This window comes from Procambarus clarkii, chromosome 40 (genome assembly GCF_040958095.1).
Source record: "Procambarus clarkii isolate CNS0578487 chromosome 40, FALCON_Pclarkii_2.0, whole genome shotgun sequence".
NCBI classification, from domain to species: Eukaryota; Metazoa; Arthropoda; class Malacostraca; order Decapoda; family Cambaridae; genus Procambarus; species Procambarus clarkii.
The window spans coordinates 32,385,180-32,406,765 of NC_091189.1; the positions used below are offsets into that span (position 1 = coordinate 32,385,180).

Below are 21,586 nucleotides of genomic sequence, written 5' to 3' on the forward strand. Positions count from 1 at the left end.
CTATGGGTCCCTACACTTGCACCAGAGGTGGTACCCCTTCTAGGTTAAAAAAAAAAAAAAATGTATATATATATATATATATATATATATATATATATATATATATATATATTATATATATATATATATATGTCGTACCTAGTAGCCAGAACGCACTTATCAGCCTACTATGCAAGGCCCGATTTGCCTAATAAGCCAAGTTTTCATGAATTAATGTTTTTTCGACTACCTAACCTACCTAACCTAACCTAACATAACTTTTTCGGCTGCCTAACCTAACTTATAAAGATAGGTTAGGTTAGGTTAGGTAGGGTTGGTTAGGTTCGGTCATATATCTACGTTAATTTTAACTCCAATAAAAAAAATTGACCTCATACATAATAATATGGGTAGCTTTATCATTTCATAAGAAAAAAAATAGAGAAAATATATTAATTCAGGAAAACTTGGACTGTTAGGCAAATCGGGCCTTGCATAGTAGGCTGAGAAGTGCGTTCTGGCTACTAGGTACGACATATATATACACACAAGAGAGGAAAATAGACACAGAACTTTGAAGAGCAGCAAAGGAGCAGTATGAGAACAACATAGCCTCCCAGGCCAAGGATCAGCCTAAACTACTATCTAGCCACATAAGGAGAAAGATCACTGTACGTGAATAAGGATCGGGCAACACAAATGTTTAAAGATAGTAGATATGGCGACAATCCTGATGCTACTTCCAGTGAAACAGGTCCTACCAGAAGAAACACTGATGGTGATGAAAGTAACACCCGAGGAACTCAACTATTACAAGAGCTGAGAACGTGCGTGTGTGGGTGGGTGTGCGCGCGCGCGGTGTGTGTGTGTGTGTGTGTGTGTGTGTGTGTGTGTGTGGTATACTTATCTAATTGTGCTTACGGAGGTGTAGATCTGGTTCTTTGGTCCCGCCTCGTAACCGTCAATAAACAGGTGTACATGTTCCTGAACCTACTGGGCTCTTTCTTATCTACACTTGAAATTGTGTATGGAGTCAGCCTCCACCACATCACATCCTAATACATTCCATTTGTCAATCACTCTGACACAAAAAAAGTTCTTTCTAATATATCTGTGGCTCATTTGGGCACTCAGTTTCCACCTGTGTCCCCTAGTGTGTGTGCCTCTTGTGTTAAATAGCCTGTCATTATCTACCCTATCAATTCCTTTGAGAATTTTGAATGTGGTGATCATGTCCCCCTTAACTTTTCTGTCATCCAGCGAAGTGAGGTTTAATTCCCATAGTCTCTCCTCGTAGCTAATACCTCTCAGATCAGGTACTTGTCTGATGGCAAACTTTTGAACCTTTTCCAGTTTAGTCTTAAGCTGCATACTACAGGATTGGCGTAACATGTGTGGTATACAAAGTTCTGACTGATTCCTTACACAAGTTTCTAAATGCCGTTCTTATGTTGGCCAGCCTGGCATATGCCGCTGATGTTATCCTCTTGATATGGGCTGCAGGAGACAGGTCTGGCGTGATATCAACTCCCAGGTCTTTTTCTCTCTCTGACTCATGAAGAATTTCATCTTCCAAATGATACCTTGTATCTGGCCTCCTGCTCCCTATACCTATCTTTATTACATTACATTTGCTTGAGTTAAACTCTAACAACCATTTGTTCGACCATTCCTTCAGTTTGTCTTGGTCTTCTTGAAGCTTCAAGCAGTCCTCCTCTGTCCTAATCCTTCTCATAATTTTGGCATCGTCAGCAAACATTGAGAGAAATGAGTCTAAACCCTCCGGGAGATCATTGACGTATATCAGGAACAGGATGGGACCGAGTACAGAGCCCTGTGGGACTCCACTGGTGACTTCACGCCAATCTGAGGTCTAACCTCTCACAGTAACTCTCTGCTTCCTATTGCTTAGGCACTCCCTTATCCACTGGAGCACCTTACCAGCTACACCTGCCTGTCTCTCCAGCTTATGTACCAGCCTCTTATGCGGTACTGTGCAAAGGCTTTCCGACAATCCAAGAAAATGTAGCCCTTTCTTGCTGAATCTTTGTCACCTGGTCGTAGAATTCTATTAAACCAGTCAGGCAAGATTTACCCTCCCAGAACCTATGTTGAAGGGTTGTCACGAAGTCCCTTCTCTCCAGATGTGTTACCAGGTTTTTTCTCACGATCTTCTCCATCACCTTGCATGGTATACAAGTCAAGGACACTGGCCTGTAGTTCAGTGCCTCTTGTCTGTCACCCTTCTTGTATATTGGGACCAAATTAGCCGTCTTCTATATTTCTGGTAGGTCTCCCGTCTCCAGTGACCTACTATACACTATGGAGAGTGGCAAACAAAGTGCCTCTGCACACTCTTTCAGTTCCCATGGTTAGATGCCGTCTGGACCAACAGCCTTTCTTAAATCCACATCCAATAGGTGCCTCTTGACCTCATCTCTCGTAATTTCGAAGCCTTCCATGGCACAACAAATGGCTTCCAAGAAACAAATGGGCCAAGTTTCTTTCACCCTCACGCTACGGGCTCCTTCCTGGTGTGTGTGTACTCACCTAGTAGTGCTTGCTGGGGTTGAGGTCATTGGTTCTTTGGTCCCGCCTCTCAACTGTCAATCAACTTTGTAAAAAAAATAGTTGATTTACAGTTGAGAGGCGGGACCAAAGAGCCAGAGCTCATCCCCCCGCAAGGACAATTAGGTGAATACACCCCCCCCCCCCCCACACACACACACACACACACACACACACACACCAGGAAGCAGCCTGTATAACTCCAAGGTACCTATTTACTGCTAAGTGGACAGGGGCATCAGGGTGAAAGAAACTCTGCCCATTTGTTTCTGCCGTCGAAGGGGATCGATCCCACGTCCCTAGGATTACGAATCCCGAGCGCTGTCCACTCAGCGACCAGCCTTCTAAAAATGGATTTTGCGATGCCTTCAGAGAGGATCGAACTCTCGACCTCTGGTTTACTAGACCAGCGCTCTAGCCACTGAGCTATGAAGGCCCATACATGGATAACATCAGATATAGCTGTTAAAGCACTCTGTAAAACCTGTGTGTATGTGTACTCACCTAGTTGAGCTTGCAGGGGTTGAGCTTTGGCTCTTTGGTTCCGCCTCTCAACTGTCAATCAACTGGTGTTCAGATTCCTGAGCCTACTGGGCTCTATCATAACTATATTTGAAACTGTGTATGGAGTCAGCCTCCACCACATCACTGCCTAATGCATTCCACCTGTTAACTACTCTGACACTGAAGAAGTTCTTTCTAACGTCCCTGTGGCTCATTTGGGTCCTCGGTCTCCACCTGTGTCCCCTTGTTCGCGTCCCACCAGTGTTGAATAGTTTATCCTTGTCTACCCTGTCAATTCCCCTGAGGATTTTGTAGGTAGTGATCATGTCTTCCCTTACTCTTCTGTCTTCCAGTGGCGTAAAGTGCATTTCCCGCAACCTTTCCTCGTAACTCATGCCTCTTAGTTCTGGGACTATCCTAGTGGCATACCTCTGAACTTTTTCCAGCTTCGTCTTGTGCTTGACAAGGTACGGGCTCCATGCTGGAGCCGCATACTCCAGGATTGGTCTTACATATGTGGTATACAAGGTTCTGAATGATTCCTTGCACAGATTCCTGAAGGCAGTTCTTATGTTAGCCAGCCTCGCATATGCCGCAGATGTTATTCTTTTGATGTGGGCTTCAGGAGACAGATTCGGTGTGATATCAACTCCTAGATCTTTCTCTCTGTCCTTTTCATGAAGTACTTCATTTCTCATTCGGTATCCCGTGTCTGTCCTCCTGTTTCCACTGCCTAGTTTCATCACCTTACATTTACTCGGGTTGAACTTTAGTAGCCATTTGTTGGACCATTCATTTAGTTTGTCTAGGTCAACTTGTAGCTTCATACTATCTTCCTGTCTTAATCTTCCTCATAGTTTCTTGAACCACAGGGTCCAAGGACTGAACCCTGTGGAACGCCACTGGTGACGCCTCGCCAATCTGACGCCTCACCCCTCACAGTGACTCGCTGTCTTCTGTTGCTTAGGTACTCCCTTATCCAATGGAGTACCTTCCCTTTCACTTCCGCCTGCATCTCCAGCTTTTGTACTAGCTTCTCGTGTGGTGCTGTATCATAGGGTTTCTTGCAATCCAAAAATATGCAGTCTGCCCACCCTTCTCTTTCTTACCTGATTTTTGTTGCCTGGTCATAGAATTCAATTAATCCTGTGAGGCAGGACTTGTCATCCCTGAACCCATGTTGATGCAGTGTTATAGAGATATTTCGCTTCAGATGTTCCACTAGCCTTTTTCGCACAATTTTCTCCATCAGCTTGCATGGTATGCAGTTAGGGACACTGGGTTGTAGTTCAGTGTCTCCTGTCTATCCTTTTTCTTATATATCGGGACTACATTAGCCGTCTTCCATATTTTTGGCAGTTCCCCTGTTACCAGTGATTTGTTATACACTATGGAGAGTGGCAGGCACAGTGCTTCTGCTCCTTCCTTTAGTATCCAAGGGGAGATTCCATCTGGGCCTATAGCCTTTGTCACATCCAACTCTAGCAAGAGATTCCTTACATCCCCACTGGTAATCCCAAACTCCTGTAGTGGTGTTTGGGTGACTATTCCTTCTCTTATCTCTGGAAATTCTCCTTCCGCTGATGTGAAGACCTCCTGGAATTTCTTATTTAGTTCCTCACACACTTCCTTGTCGTTTGTAGTGAATCTGCCTGCCCCCCATCCTCAGTTTCATTACCTGTTCCTTTACTGTTGTTTTTCTCCTGATGTGGCTGTTCATCAATTTAGGTTGAGTCTTTGCCTTGCTTGCGATGTTGTTTTCATATTGCCCTTCTCTCTTCTCACCTAGATATGTTAATTCCTGGCACTCTGGTAACCTTCACTGCTCTCAAGTGCCCTGTTATTTCTATAGTTACTCCAAGCCCTTGTACTTAGTAGCTTTGCTAGCTTACATTTCTGATTAAACCATGGGTTTCTCATCTGCATTTCATTTTTTTCCTTTTGGACCGCGACAAACTTGTCTGCTGCTTCCTTAAACTTCTGCGTGATGTAGTCCATCATGTCTTGGGCCGTCTTTCCTCTCAGCTCTGTTTCCCCATGTTATATCTGTTAGGAATTTTCTTATCACCTCGTAGTTTCCCTTCGGATTGCCAGCCTTATGTTTTCAGTTCCCCTCCTCGAGTTCCTCAACCCTTCTTCAACCAGATACTCAAACGTCAGTACACTTTAGTCGCTCATTCCTACCGGGGCCTCCTACCTGTGTGTACTTATTTAATTGTACTTACCTAATTGTGCTTGCGGGGGTTGAGCTCTGGCTGTTTGGTTTCCGCCTCTCAACTGTCAATCAACTGGTGTACAGGTTCCTGAGCCTATTGGGCTCTATCATATCAACACTTGAAACTGTGTATGGAGTCAGCCTCCACCACATCACTGCCTAATGCATTTCATTTGTCTACTACTACTGATATTAAAAAAAAAATTTAACGTCTCTATGGACGAATGTGTTCACACGTGTGTGTGTGTGTGTGTGTGTGTGTGTGTGTGTGTGTGTGTGTGTGTGAGAGAGATAACTGTTATCAAGAAGATGATGATCCACTCTTCTGCACACACTCACCTCCCCGGTGGCCGTGTAACACCCATGATCCCCCCCCCCCCCTTAGAGTTCACACCCAGGGAAGCCTTCTCCAAGAGGTCAGCCCAGATGACCTCCGGTTTATCTTGTATATTGATTAAAAATTCCTGGGTTAGTCTTAGTCAGCATAGTTTCAAGTATGTAATATTTCATGCATCATGCAAGGAAATTAGACTCCAGATTCTTATGTGTAAACATCCCTGGATCTCCCCCTTTTGGCCAGGTCAGAGGTCAGTCACACACGTAATTAATAACTCCTCTCTTCAAGAGTGTAGGGTGAATGTCAAACAAGCTTTTTGAAATATTTCTTGAGTGTTTGTACACTTTTGGTGGGTAGCAACAGCAGATCTCCCCCTCCCCCTGTGGGGGTTGTATATAGAGGTCCTGGAGGGACGTAGAAATGCAGAGTGCGGTACACCGGGATCGAGAGCGGGGCTGTGAAGAACATCTCAGCCAGGGAGAGACAGATAGCTTAAGGTAATGTGTGTGATCTCTGAGTTTTTGTTCCATGTCCAAATTTCTTAACTTTTTGCCAGTGTTAGGATAGGATTTATAATTGGTGATTGACATAATTTTGGTCTCAATAAACTTACGTATTGTAACCCCCTAAAGTGTACCACTACAATGATGGAACACCACTATAATGGAACACTACTAATCCTGAGTAACACTTCCTCATCGGTTGCACTTGATAACACTGTTATAAAACACGGTAATGTGAGCTGACATATGATGGTTACACCGGAACCAAAAGATACACTGCCAATAAGGAAATGCTAACACAAGGATTAAATACGCTGCCACCATCTGCCTTTGACCATTGAGACTATATCAAGCAACGAGGCAAGAAACATTGCTTGACTTGGAGAGTACTTTCTATGACTGTCATTAATTATGAAAACGGTTGTCAGCCACTATATCCAAAAGGCTAAGAGGATTCAACAATTGACACAGACGGGAAATTTCACGTAAGTTTATTGAGACCAAAATTATGTCAATCACCAATTATAAATCCTATCCTAACACTGGCAAAAAGTTAAGAAATTTGGACATGGAACAAAAACTCAGAGATCACACACATTACCTTAAGCTATCTGTCTCTCCCTGGCTGAGATGTTCTTCACAGCCCCGCTCTCGATCCCGGTGTACCGCACTCTGCATTTCTACGTCCCTCCAGGACCTCTATATACAACCCCCACAGGGGGAGGGGGAGATCTGCTGTTGCTACCCACCAAAAGTGTACAAACACTCAAGAAATATTTCAAAAAGCTTGTTTGACATTCACCCTACACTCTTCAAGAGAGGAGTTATTAATTACGTGTGTGAATGACCTCTGACCTGGCCTAAAGGGGGAGATCCAGGGATGTTTACACATAAGAATCTGGAGTCTAATTTCCTTGCATGAAATATTACATACTTGAAACTATGCTGACTAAGACTAACCCAGGAATTTTTAATCAATATACAAGATAAACCGGAGGTCATCTGGGCTGACCTCTTGGAGAAGGCTTCCCTGGGTGTGAACTCTAAGGGGGGGGGGATCATGGGTGTTACAGCCGTGATCGTATAGTGGTTAGTACATTGCGTTGTGGCCGCAATAACCCAGGTTCGAATCCTGGTCACGGCAGTGGACTAAGTTTTGTCTGCGATGAGAAGGTTAGTGAGGCATACGCCAGATAAAACACAGTCACTTGCCGTGACCAGGATTCGAACCTGGGTTATTGCGGCCACAACGCAATGTACTAACCACTATACGATCACGGCCACCGTGGAGGCGACTGTGTGCAGAAGAGTGGATCATCATCTTCTTGATAACAGTTATCTCACACACACACACACACACACACACACACACACACACACACACACACACACACACACTCACTCACTCACTCTCCCCAAACACACACACACACACACACAGAGCCTCGAGTGGACAGCGCTCTGGGGTCATAGTCCAAAGGCCCCAAGTTCGATCCCCGACAGAGGCAGAAACAAATGGGCAGAGTTTCTTTCACCCCTAATGCACCTGTTCACCCAGCTGTAAATAGGAACCTGTGAGCTAGACAGCTGCTATGGGCTGCTTCCTGGGTGTGTGCGAGTGTTTGTGTGAAAAAAAGAGAGTTGATTGACAGTTGAGAGACGGGCCCAAAGAGCCAGAGCTCAACCCCCGCAAGTACAACTAGGTGAGTACAACCAGTTATACACATCCTCGCTGCAGTCATGAGCACCTCGCACCTGTAAACACTTAAATACAAGTGTAGCAAAATGCTTCAACCGAACACTTGCGAGTACCACACACCTGTCGCCCCCCCCCCCCCCCGCTCACACCTGCAGGACCTCACCCATGGCTCCGTCTCTCTGCCAGAATAAACAACTTGTTTACAAAATTTAATATAATAATTATATAAATAAAATAATATAATGAATCTGGTTTAATGGCGCATTTCGAAGGCAATTAAAGCCATTATAGAGAAACGTGTCAACAAGTGTTTAAGAACAGGTTGGATAGGCCTATGAGCGTGGGGTTAAACCTGACCTGAGTATAGAATGAGCCTATTGGCCTTCAGTGTTCAGGTCTTCTGTAATGCTTATATGTTCTTGGGAAGAACAAATGGTAAGGCAACTATGAGCAGAAACTGCTAAGCCAGAAGGATTCATCAGCCGCTGGAAGGGATATATGAAAGACTAAGAACTGGCAATGGAAGATGGAGTGAAGCAATAGCACCTAACCATAGGGGATCGAACGCCATCTTGAGTTTCCCATAGCTCGTCCTGTGTCTTGCAAGCGATTTGGTCTCAGTTCAAGACTTGGTCAGGGTGGAGGATTGACTGGGCGCCAATCCATAACTATTCTCCCTTGTTCACCATGTAAAGTACGGTAAGGCTTACCATGAGCTATGGGAAGGGAAAGCTCTCAGCCAGCTAACAGGAGTCAGCTGTCGTCTGCTCCTGTACCCTCCTGTGTGTAAAACTAGTAGGGTAAGGCTTACCATGAGCTATGGGAAGGGAAAGCTCTCAGCCTGCTAACAGGAGTCAGCAGTCGTCTGCTCCTGTACCCTCCTGTGTGTAAAACTAGTAGGGTAAGGCTTACCATGAGCTATGGGAAGGGAAAGCTCTCAGCCAGCTAACAGGAGTCAGCAGTCGTCTGCTCCTGTACCCTCCTGTGTGTAAAACTAGTAGGGTAAGGCTTACCATGAGCTATGGGAAGGGAAAGCTCTCAGCCTGCTAACAGGAGTAAGCAGTCGTCTGCTCCTGTACCCTCCTGTGTGTAAAACTAGTAGGGTAAGGCTTACCATGAGCTATGGGAAGGGAAAGCTCTCAGCCTGCTAACAGGAGTAAGCAGTCGTCTGCTCCTGTACCCTCCTGTGTGTAAAACTAGTAGGGTAAGGCTTACCATGAGCTATAGGAAGGGAAAGCTCTCAGCCTGCTAACAGGAGTCAGCAGTCGTCTGCTCCTGTACCCTCCTGTGTGTAAAACTATTAGGGTAAGGCTTACCATGAGCTATGGGAAGGGAAAGCTTTCAGCCAGCTAACAGGAGTCAGCTGTCGTCTGCTCCTGTACCCTCCTGGTAAAAAATACTAAACTGTTGGTGACTATTCCTAGTAAGAACAAACTAACTTCGATGTTCATATCACTAAGAATGTATAAACCCACGGAACTCAAATGCGTTCTTTATCATGTGCCTTTTGTAGAACTAGTAGAAACCCCTTCTCTTGTTCCCATATTTGTAACACCAGTAGTAACACCTGTTCTTGTTCATCTACAGTGTTTACTTACATTTAGACCCCATGCCTCTAGGTACCTAACTATAGGCTTAGGTAGACTGAAATTATACCTGCTTGTGATCCTGATCTTGTATCACACGAGTATTTTAACCTGTAACTCTAACCCTTTTGCGAAGGGTTACAGTTGCAAGTGTATTAACAAGTGTTGATAGAGCTGCTGCAGGTGTGGGCGGACCGTTACGCTGCTACAGGTGCGGGGGAGGGGAGGGGGGGGGGGAATATCGACCGCTAGGAATGCGTAATTTACCGACCCCAACACCTGCCTCGTTCGAGTCGAAATCGATTTTCTACACCGTAAAAAGACAGGTGTTTCGTCGAACCCGAAATGCACGAACCCACACTACCCCCCACCCCCCTCCCCCCCTTCCCCTCCCAAGGGCTATCGAGGTCGGTGCATTGATAACGTCAATCTTCCGGTGTTTCCCTTTGTACCAACACGTCGTATTTTTTACGCATTAGTCGATTCAATATAAAATGTCATGACTGTTTCGTGACCATCCCTAACAGTGCTACTGTTTGGTGACCATCCCTAACAGTGCTACTGTTTGGTGACCATCCCTAACAGTGCTACTGTTTGGTGACCATCCCTAACAGTGCTACTGTTTCGTGACCATCCCTAACAGTGCTACTGTTTGGTGACCATCCCTAACAGTGCTACTGTTTCGTGACCATCCCTAACAGTGCTACTGTTTGGTGACCATCCCTAACAGTGCTACTGTTTGGTGACCATACCTAACAGTGCTACTGTTTCGTGACCATCCCTAACAGTGCTACTGTTTGGTGACCATCCCTAACAGTGCTACTGTTTGGTGACCATACCTAACAGTGCTACTGTTTCGTGACCATCCCTAACAGTGCTACTGTTTGGTGACCATCCCTAACAGTGCTACTGTTTGGTGACCATCCCTAACAGTGCTACTGTTTGGTGACCATCCCTAACAGTGCTACTGTTTCGTGACCATCCCTAACAGTGCTACTGTTTGGTGACCATCCCTAACAGTGCTACTGTTTCGTGACCATCCCTAACAGTGCTACTGTTTGGTGACCATCCCTAACAGTGCTACTGTTTGGTGACCATACCTAACAGTGCTACTGTTTCGTGACCATCCCTAACAGTGCTACTGTTTGGTGACCATCCCTAACAGTGCTACTGTTTGGTGACCATCCCTAACAGTGCTACTGTTTGGTGACCATCCCTAACAGTGCTACTGTTTGGTGACCATCCCTAACAGTGCTACTGTTTGGTGACCATCCCTAACAGTGCTACTGTTTGGTGACCATCCCTAACAGTGCTACTGTTTCGTGACCATCCCTAACAGTGCTACTGTTTCGTGACCATCCCTAACAGTGCTACTGTTTGGTGACCATCCCTAACAGTGCTACTGTTTCGTGACCATCCCTAACAGTGCTACTGTTTCGTGACCATCCCTAACAGTGCTACTGTTTCGTGACCATCCTTGCTCCGACTTAACCCAACTTGTTGTGACCTGACCTCTCATTACTAAACACTAGACAGGAGTACCCGGCAGTACCCGGGTCTCTGCCTCTCATTCTCACACATGCCATGTTAGGAACAGCTGAAAATTTGCTAAAAACTAAACCTGGACAAAACCTGATCACCATTTCAAACTTATGGAAGTCGTTGGCGTTCGCATTGACAGCCGATTCTTTTGACAGGGGGACAATGGAGCTATGACAATCCCCTACCACCCATTAGTCACCCTGTAAAGTTGCTTGAGGCTAGCCCCAAGCGTCTGATCTCCATCCTCCATCAGTATTGCTAACTTTTTTTTTAACCACAGACTTGGCCAGATATTTACAATGCTAACCAGAATATATACATTTTCTTCTGTCCTCCATGGACAGGGTTAGAGATGTGTTAAACATATAGTTCAGGGGTTTACTGAACAATCAACCACAGAAGGTGATTGTAGTGCTTTTAAAACGCTAAACTAACCTACATATAGAAATACATAGATTTACATCTGTCCTACATAAACAGTGTTCGAGGTGTCTTTTACATAGCGCCATTAATGTGTGTTTGGAAACGTGAAATGCAATTCAGAGCAGCTTACACATATTTTGCATACAAATACACACATATACATACATACGCATATACAAACATATATATATATATATATATATATATATATATATATATATATATATATATATATATATATATATATATATATATATGTCGTACCTAGTAGCCAGAATGCACTTCTCGGCCTACTATGCAAGGCCCGATTTGCCTAATAACCAAAGTTTTCCTGAATTAATATATTTTCTCTAATTTTTTTCTTATGAAATGATAAAGCTACCCATTTCATTATGTATGAGGTCAATTTTTTTTTATTGGAGTTAAAATTAACGTAGATATATGATCGAACCTAACCAACCCTACCAAACCTAACCTATCTTTATAGGTTAGGTTAGGTAGCCGAAAAAGTTAGGTTAGGTCAGGTAGGTTAGATAGTCGAAAAACAATTAATTCATGAAAACTTGGCTTATTAGGCAAATTGGGCCTTGCATAGTAGGCCGAGTACGACGTTCTGGCTACTAGGTACAACATTATATATATATATATATATATATATATATATATATATATATATATATATATATATATATATATATATATATATATATTCACCTATGTCTCTCTGACATGGTAAGATAGCTTCTATAGAAACTAGTGTGATATTAAACACTTAACCACTGAAGGTGATTAAGATGATTTTACAAGTACAGGTTATTAGGTACATATATAATATATTATATAACAGATGTATTATATATTGTATAGGGACAATACATTGTATTACATGTATTACATAGTCAAATCTTGGGTACAAGTTCAATATATCATCAAGTGTTTCAGTATTCATATAGTAGTTACAGAGTTCAGCATACCTCAGCCCAGGAGGGTGAAAGTCAGTCAGTATGGGACATATTGCGAACATTGCGAATATCAACATATTACGAATATCAGTATTGCGAACTGATAGAACACTTTTGCTGTTTATTTTTCAAGTAGTTCGGTTTGGACTACATTTGGGCTTCTGATTCACGTCATGCAAGAATTGGTCTAATTGCACCTGCTTAACTATCGGTGGTTATCTATTAGTGACTACTGGGGAATTGAACAGTCTGTCTATCGTCTGTGTCTATCCAGTAACCTCATCATTACGCTCCCTGAGTGGCAGACAACACAACCACGTGGTCACTACATCATTACGCTCCCTGAGTGGCCCACAACACAACCACGTGGTCACTACATCAATACGCTCCCTGAGTGGCCCACAACACAACCACGTGGTCACTACATCAACACGCTCCCTGAGTGGCCCACAACACAATCACGTGGCCACTACATCAATACGCTTCCTGAGTGGCCCACAACACAAGCACGTGGTCACTACATCAACACGCTCCCTGAGTGGCCCACAGCCATGAATGCAATGGTTGCATGTTCAATGGTTGCACGCAGTGTTCACGCAAAATTCACTCAACACAAAACAGGACTGCGTTTGTGATTTATAATAAAGCTGTATTACATGAATAAACGATAATGATAATTTACAAATAAAGCCAAAAAGGACAAATGTAATGGGCTGTAATTCATAGGCCAGAGTGCAAGCAGCGGGTCTAACAGCCTGGTTGACCACATAACCTCATCAGAAAACCGGGCCGCGGGGACATTAATCCTCGGGGGACCACCTCATGATAACCACAACGTAGAGAGAATGGGTTACAACAGTTATAATGAATCGGAATAAAACAAGATATAATTCAGAGAATCGAGTTAAATGGGGTTAAACCAAGACAAGATATAATGAACAACATCACGAGTATAATGTCCCAAGATACGAGTATAATGCGTTAGTATACCCCAAGGTATAACGGGTCAATGCTCAGGATGGGTTATGGAACTTGTAATTATTCTGTTCTTCTATATAAGGAGAGAACGACAAAAAACCCAGCTCCTGTGCGGCTGGGGAGCCCCAGCACCCATTGTCCTAGCTGCCAGGAGGCATTAACATCCTGCTAGGACAATAGCCTGGACCACAGCCTGTAATAATGGCCTGTCGGACCTGCATTTTTGTAACCACCTGAGGTACAGTGTCAAAAATATTATGTTTTGTCTGTCGGGTTGAATTGGTGTATAGTTATTAAGGTCTAACTACCTCTGGTGGGTTATTATGGTCTAACTATAGTGGGTTATTAAGGTCTAACTACCTCTGGTGGGTTATTAAGGTCTAACTCTAATGGGTTATTAAGGTTTAACTACCTCTGGTGGGTTATTATGGTCTACCTGTGGTGGGTTATTAAGGTTTAACTACCTCTGGTGGGTTTTTAAGGTCTAACTACCTCTGGTGGGTTATTAAGGTCTAACTACCTCTGGTGGGTTATTAAGGTCTGTCAACCTGTGGAGAACTATCAAGGCCAAGACAATACCTTACTGACCAACCAACAAGTATACTTCAGCTCTGAACACAGTCCAGAACCAGAGTATACTCTCAGTGCTCTTCCCCCCCCTCCCCCCTGGTTGAGTACCTTTTAGCATATCACCCTCCATGGGTTAAGGCGCGGGTTCGAGGTGACCACGGACGCTGGTTCGATCCCCCAGTCCTCTGACGATCGTCTTGTTGACATGTCGTGTTATGATTCCGTAACGTTAGCATTCCGTAACGTTAGCATTCCGTAACGTTAGCATTCCGTAACGTTAGTAATTAGCATTCCTCCTGTATTCAACCTTATGTACAGGAAATCTTACAAATGCTGTGGGTTTTCTGTATTATGTATATATATTTTAGGATCTATGTATTTTAATAGACGTGGGGTCGCTGGATTGTTTCAAGCGCAGGGCAGACAACAATGCGAATGAACGTGCATGGATATAAATAGGAGCCGTCTCGAGTGGACCAACAGGAGCTGCCTCGTAACTTTTACCATCCACAGGCAATTAGCATCGTCAACAGATAATTAGCATAGTCAACAGACAATTAGCATCGTCAACAGGCAATTAGCATAGTCAACAGGCAATTAGCATTAGTCAACAGACAATTAGCATAGTCAACAGGCAATTAGCATCGTCAACAGGCAATTAGCATCGTCAACAGGCAATTAGCATAGTCAACAGACAATTAGCATAGTCAACAGACAATTAGCATAGTCAACAGGCAATTAGCATCGTCAACAGGCAATTAGCATAGTCAACAGATAATTAGCATAGTCAACAGGCAATTAGCATAGTCAACAGACAATTAGCATCGTCAACAGGCAATTAGCATAGTCAACAGACAATTAGCATAGTCAACAGACAATTAGCATAGTCAACAGGCAATTAGCATCGTCAACAGGCAATTAGCATCGTCAACATATAATTAGCATAGTCAACAGGCAATTAGCATAGTCAACAGACAATTAGCATAGTCAACAGACAATTAGCATAGTCAACAGACAATTAGCATAGTCAACAGACAATTAGCATAGTCAACAGGCAATTAGCATAGTCAACAGATAATTAGCATCAATACAAGAGAGTAATGCAAAAGTAACCAATACCTGATTATATTACGGGCTCACCATAGCCCGTGCTACATGGACACTTCGTTCTGAGTAGCTAAATCTTAAACAATAACAACAACAACCTGATTATAATGCTTCAGGATAAAACATTCCCACTATTGCCTTCAGGGAGGATCGAACTCCCGGCCTCTGGTTTACTAGACCAGCGCTCTAGCCACTGAGCTATGAAGGCTTGTACTTTCTTCCTCAGCTCTTTTACTCTCTCTACTTTCTTTCCAGTTTTTATTGTATATTTTGTTTCAATAATTTGTAATTTATAATTTTATGCCACAAGTGTTGTCTTTCTTGCTCCCTCTTTGTTCTCTTTTACTCTCTCTCTCTCTCTCTCTCTCTCTCTCTCTCTCTCTCTCTCTCTCTCTCCTCTCTCTCTCCCCTTTTTTCTATACTGCTTCTCACTTTTTCTATCTTTAAACTCTCACAAACAAGCCTTCAAGTACTGACGCACGCGCACATACGCGCACACGCACACGCGCGCGCCCAGGGATCCAAGAGTCATTGCTCGATCCTGCAAGCAGAAATAGGAGAGAACAAATAGGTAAGCACACCCCCCCCCCCCCACACACACACACACACACACACACACACACACACACACGCACGCATGCACGCACACAGGTCCCTAACTTGCAAGCTAACGGAGAAAATTGTGCGAAAAAAGCTAGTGGAACATCTGGAGCGAAGGAACTTTGTGACACAACATCAACATGGGTTCAGGGATGGCAGGTCCTGCCTCACAGGGTTACTTGAATTCTACGATCAGGCCATAAAAATCAGGCAAGAAAGAGAAGGGTGGGCAGACTGCATATTTTTGGATTGCCAGAAAGCCTTTGATACAGTGCCACACAAGAGACTGGTGCGAAAGCTGGAGATGCAGGCAGGAGTGAAAGGGAAGGTACTCCATTGGATAAAGGAGTACCTAAGCAACAAAAGACAACGAGTCACTGTGAGGGGTGAGGTCTCAGATTGGCGAGACGTCATCAGTGGAGTCCCGCAAGGTTCAGTCCTTGGACCTATACTGTTTCATATATATGTAAATGATCTCCCAGAGGGGAACAGAATCATTCCTCTCATTGTTTGCTGATGATGCAAAAATTATGAGGAGGATTAAGACGGAGGAAGATAGTATGAGGCTACAAGATGACCTAGATAGACTGAATGAATGGTCCAATAAATGGCTACTAAAGTTCAACCCGAGTAAATGCAATGTAATGAAACTAGGCAGTGGAAACAGGAGACCAGACACAGGATACAGAATGGGAGATGAAGTACTTCATGAAACGGACAGAGAGAAAGATCTAGGAGTTGATATCACACCAAACCTGTCTCCTGAAGCCCACATCAAAAGAATAACATTTGCGGCATATGCGAGGCTGGCTAACATCAGAACTGCCTTCAGGAACCTGTGCAAGGAATCATTCAGAACCTTATATACCACATATGTAAGACCAATCCTGGAGTATGCGGCCCCAGCATGGAGCCCGTACCTTGTCAAGCACAAGGCGAAGCTTGAAAAAGTTCAGAGGTATGTCACTAGGCTAGTCCCAGAACGAAGAGGCAAGAGTTACGAGGAAAGGCTGCGTGAAATGCACCTTACGACACTGGAAGACAGAAGAGTAAGGGGGGACATGATCACTACCTACATAATTCTCAGAGGTATTGACAGGGTAGATAAACTGTTTAACATGGGTGGTGCACGAACAAGGGGACACAGGTGGAGACTGAGTACCCAAATGAGTCACAGGGACGTTAGAAAGAACTTTTTCAGTGTCAGAGTAGTTAACAGATGGAATGCATTAGGCAGTGATGTGGTGGAGGCTGACTCCATACACAGTTTCAAATGTAGATATGATAGAGCCCAGTAGGCTCAGGAACCTGTACACCAGTTGATTGACAGTTGAGAGGCGGGACCAAAGAGCCAGAGCTCAACCCCCGCAAGTACAACTAGGTGAGTACACACTAACAGCCCCCTGCCTCAAATCTCCATAACTCCCTCCCTAATTTCCCGTCTCTCCATCACAATAGAATTGAATTATTCATTTTCTTCCATCAGCGTCAAGACAGGGGAGACTCAGCTGTCCTCAGTGCTGTAAATAACTTCAGCTAATGGCGTTAAGAGTGGTCAACCCACTCGTGTTCTCGCCAGACAGCATCTAGCTCCGACCCATCATGCTCCGACCCGACTCCGACTCCTCCACCTTTGTTCATTCCCATTCACCACTCACTACCCACATTTTACCTCCCTTCTCACCTCTCCGTTCCATACCTTTCCTCCCCCGCCTCCCATTAAGAAAACTATTTTACCTCTCTTGACACGGATCGGAAAAGTTATCAATATCAACTTGAGCAGGAAGTCACTTACAAATGAAGGAGCCAGCCAGTGGGACACCTGCAGGCTCATCAGCTCAAACATCTGCTCACATGAACAAATGAGCCACAGAGATATTAGAAAGAACTTTTTTAGTGTCAGAGTGGTTGACAAATGGAATGCATTAGGAAGTGATGTGGTGGAGGCTGACTCCATACACAGTTTCAAGTGTAGATATGATAGAGCCCAATTGGCTCAGGAATCTGTACACCTGTTGATTGACGGTTGAGAGGCGGGACCAAAGAGCCAGAGCTCAACCCCCGCAAACACAACTAGGTGAGTACATATGACTCCAACGAGACCATCTGGGGGAGTGTCATGGTGGAGAACACTGCCTCAGCAATGCTAGAGTCAAATTTGTCATATATTATGAAAATTTTGTTTACTAAATGCTAGATGAATTAAGAGTTAAATTGTGGGTTATTAATTTAAAAATTCGCAGGTAAGAATGAATGGAAAACTTCCCTTTCCCTACTAGTTTTACACACAGGAGGGTACAGGAGCAGACGACTGCTGACTCCTGTTAGCTGGCTGAGAGCTTTCCCTTCCCATAGCTCATGGTGAGCCTTACCCTACTAGTTTTACACACAGGAGGGTACAGGAGCAGACGACTGCTGACTCCTGTTAGCTGGCTGAGAGCTTTCCCTTCCCATAGCTCATGGTAAGCCTTACCCTACTAGTTTTACACACAGGAGGGTACAGGAGCAGACGACTGCTGACTCCTGTTAGCAGGCTGAGAGCTTTCCCTTCCCATAGCTCATGGTAAGCCTTACCCTACTAGTTTTACACACAGAAGGGTACAGGAGCAGACGACTGCTGACTCCTGTTAACAGGCTGAGAGCTTTCCCTTCCCATAGCTCATGGTAAGCCTTACCCTACTAGTTTTACACACAGGAGGGTACAGGAGCAGACGACTGCTGACTCCTGTTAGCAGGCTGAGAGCTTTCCCTTCCCATAGCTCATGGTAAGTTAGACAGCTGCTACTGGCTGCTTCCTGGAGATGTGTGTGCATGAAAATAAGGATTAAGGACCTGCCCGAAGCACAATGAGTGCTTGAGGCTGTACAAGAATGTAAGAACTCCTGTAAAAATATAAAATAAATAAATAAATAAATGTGTCATTTGGGATTAGGGTCTTGTAGGTTCGAAGGTCCGCAGAGGAACTGGAAAATTTTATGTAAATCTCAGGATCTGCCTTCAGGGAGGATCGAACTCCCGGCCTCTGGTTTACTAGACCAGCGCTCTAGCCACTGAGCTATGAAGGCCACGTTGTGAAATGTGGCGCTCGCTTTCTCTTTCTCACTTTCTGTTTCTCGTCACTCACATTCACTCTCACACACACACACACTCTCTCTCTCTCTCTCTCTCTCTCTCTCTCTCTCTCTCTCTCTCTCTCTCTCTCTCTCTCTCTCTCTCTCTCTCACGGTTAAGTGGACAGCGCTCGCGGTTCGTAGTCCTAAGGGTCCGGTTTCGATTCCCGGCCGTGGCGGAAACAAATGGGCAGAGATTGTTTCACCCTATTGCACCTGTTCACCTAGCAGTCAATAGGTACCTGAGAGTTAGACAGATGCTTCGGTCTGCTTCCTGGGCGTGTGTGTATGTGCGAGACAGAAACATTTAGTAAACATAGAAGAAAGAAGAAAAGAAAGAAATAGAAGAAAAACAGTTTGATTAGAGGGCGGGGTCCAAGAGCTAATAGCTTGATTCTGCAGATACAAATAATAAATACAAAGAGTAAAAACACACAACTCTCAACATTGCTCAGTGATTTAAACATTGCACGTTAAACATTTCAGTGATCACTTGTGTGTGTGTGTGTGTGTGTGCTCTCCTAGTTGTACCCACCTACAGTTGTGCTGGCCGGGTCCGTGGTTCAGCTCCTGGGTCTCGCCTTTTAATATTCAATATTCGTTTCATGTGTTCTCTCCCCATTATTGGAGGATATGTTTTCCGTATGGTTTATAATTGGATACAAGTTATGTTTATTATATATCAGTTATATCTAGTTTTCTATAATCGATTAAATATATTTTGTACTTCTCTGGCATGTATCTGGTACTCTGCATTTTGTAAAATTTATAATTTCTCATCCTTTGTCTACAAGAAACCTTATACCAAATAGCTGTGATGATAATTGGCTTTTTTCACATTTCTGGACGGTAATTTGTTGTATTTTATGAATATTAATTGATATAGACTCAATCTATATATAAGCGATATAAACTCAATCGTTTTTTTCTGAAACATAAAATTGGCTATTAATATTAAAATCTATTTTATGTCATTTTGTCTTTGGTATGAACCTCTGAGTATCTTTTAAATCGTGATCATGTCTACTTTTTTCTTCTACAGCAATGTTTGTCATAGCTTTTAATCATGTTCGTGCTTTCTCATTTCTAGTGTCCAAAATTTGCTTGTCCATTTTAAAGAATGAAGAATAATTTTTATTTATATTACTTCTAAGCTGCATCACTTATGAACCCATCCCTGCCCTTGTGTGGCAGTGCACAATAGAAAGTTGTTTTCACATATCCATACATTAAAACATTGATTGTAACCATGATATATATGTGCTTCAGCCCATATATATCATATATGGGCATATACCATATATACCATATTCAGCTGCTTCATTCTTCGTTTAGACCTATTGTCTTATGTATGACCCTCTGTCCTGCGTGACAGTGAATACCAGCATTATCCTCACTTTAATAAGACTTAATCGAAATCCTCAGATTAGACAAAATTGTAATTAATTTTGTCAATAAAGATGTTAATAATAATAAATAAGTAGATTCTGAGCTTGTGCCTCAGAACTGGCCACAAGAATTGAACCTTATTGTCCTTATTGTCAAAAAATGTTGAGGAGACTTGATTGCGGCATACAAGGTGGATCAAGACAGCTGCTTAACATATGTTCTGTAATAATGAAGAACCACAACAAGGGTACGGCTCAACCAGAGACCAGAGCAAGGTTGACAACGTATCAAGGAGGTAAAATTGGTAACATATGGAAATTAACAAGGAAAATAATTCTCAATCAAATGTTTATAAATAGAACAATAGAGGTCGATAATCGTATCATTTCTGCAATTAACAAAAGTCGGGCTCCAGAAGCTAGAGCTTTTGGTTAAAATAAAGCTAATTCACCAATTCGCTCAGTGGTGGTCAGTGGCCGTGATCGTATAGTGGTTAGTACATTGCGTTGTGGCCGCAATAACCCAGGTTCGAATCCTGGTCACGGCAGATTCCCAGTTTTTTTTTATTTTTAGTTTTTATCATTAAATAGTTATTATAAGATGATAACTTCAGCTCTTGGTGTCCGCCTGTGTGGTATGGACAGCTTTCCTTCTGCATGAGAATGTGTGTGTAAATAGATTGTGTGCCTGTATATGCATATGTGACTTATTCAAATATGTAAGTAAGCACACATGTACGTATTTATATCAACCGTCAGCTCTATGGCCATTGTTACCTAACAACAGCTAGTAGTTTTTTTTTATATTTCTTTCTATTTTTTTTCAATATACATCTGTGTATAGTGAACTCACAACATTTACTGAACACTAACATTGAAGTTGTACACTAAGACATCTGACTTATCCGGATTTACCTAATTACCTAAGTGTATTTGCCTAATTGTGCTTGCGGGGGTTGAGCCTGGCTCTTTGGTCCCGCCTCTCAACTGTCAATCAACTGGTGTACAGGTTCCTGAGCCTACTGGGCTCTATCATATCTACACTTGAAGCTGTGTATGGAGTCAGCCTCCACCACATCACTGCCTAATGCATTCCATTTGTCTAATGTCTATATAGACACGCATTTGTCCGTGTGTCTAATTCTAATCTATCTCCCCTGCAGGAGTTTACCTGGATGGGTTGCGAGAGTTGTTCTACTCTACAAGTCTTGTCTGGGGTCAGGGGTTGTCAAAATTTGACCAGTTAAGGCTGTTGTGATTGGAGGATATTGCAAGCCCACGTCTCCATCACAACCTGGTTACATCCGGTAGTTCCTGCAAGAATTCTGTCTTAAACACGTCTCTTGTGTTCTGGCTTTATTTCTTACGTGTGTTGGGAGGAGATTGGAGTTTACAGGCAAGGTCCTGTTGACTTAAATTCACCAATAAAACTCTTAAATCTGCACAGATGTCGTCATGAACAGCTGTCGTTGCTCTTGATCTTGTAATTCCTGTCCCCTCTGGGAGTCTGAACTT

The 21,586-nt window shown here is 43.4% G+C and overlaps 6 non-coding genes across 6 annotated transcripts; 2 read left to right on the forward strand and 4 right to left on the reverse strand.

Moving 5' to 3' along the window:
• Window positions 1-2,910: 2,910 nt before the first annotated feature.
• Window positions 2,911-2,983, reverse strand: TRNAT-AGU (transfer RNA threonine (anticodon AGU)). Its single transcript has one exon. It is a non-coding gene; the product is annotated as a tRNA-Thr (tRNA).
• A 4,195-nt stretch (window positions 2,984-7,178) lies between these two features.
• Window positions 7,179-7,250, forward strand: TRNAH-GUG (transfer RNA histidin (anticodon GUG)). Its single transcript has one exon. It is a non-coding gene; the product is annotated as a tRNA-His (tRNA).
• A 65-nt stretch (window positions 7,251-7,315) lies between these two features.
• Window positions 7,316-7,387, reverse strand: TRNAH-GUG (transfer RNA histidin (anticodon GUG)). Its single transcript has one exon. It is a non-coding gene; the product is annotated as a tRNA-His (tRNA).
• A 7,721-nt stretch (window positions 7,388-15,108) lies between these two features.
• Window positions 15,109-15,181, reverse strand: TRNAT-AGU (transfer RNA threonine (anticodon AGU)). Its single transcript has one exon. It is a non-coding gene; the product is annotated as a tRNA-Thr (tRNA).
• Window positions 15,182-18,565: 3,384 nt separating this feature from the next.
• On the reverse strand, window positions 18,566-18,638 carry TRNAT-AGU (transfer RNA threonine (anticodon AGU)). The gene has a single exon. It is a non-coding gene; the product is annotated as a tRNA-Thr (tRNA).
• Window positions 18,639-20,547: 1,909 nt separating this feature from the next.
• Window positions 20,548-20,619, forward strand: TRNAH-GUG (transfer RNA histidin (anticodon GUG)). Its single transcript has one exon. It is a non-coding gene; the product is annotated as a tRNA-His (tRNA).
• The last annotated feature ends 967 nt before the right edge of the window (window positions 20,620-21,586 follow it).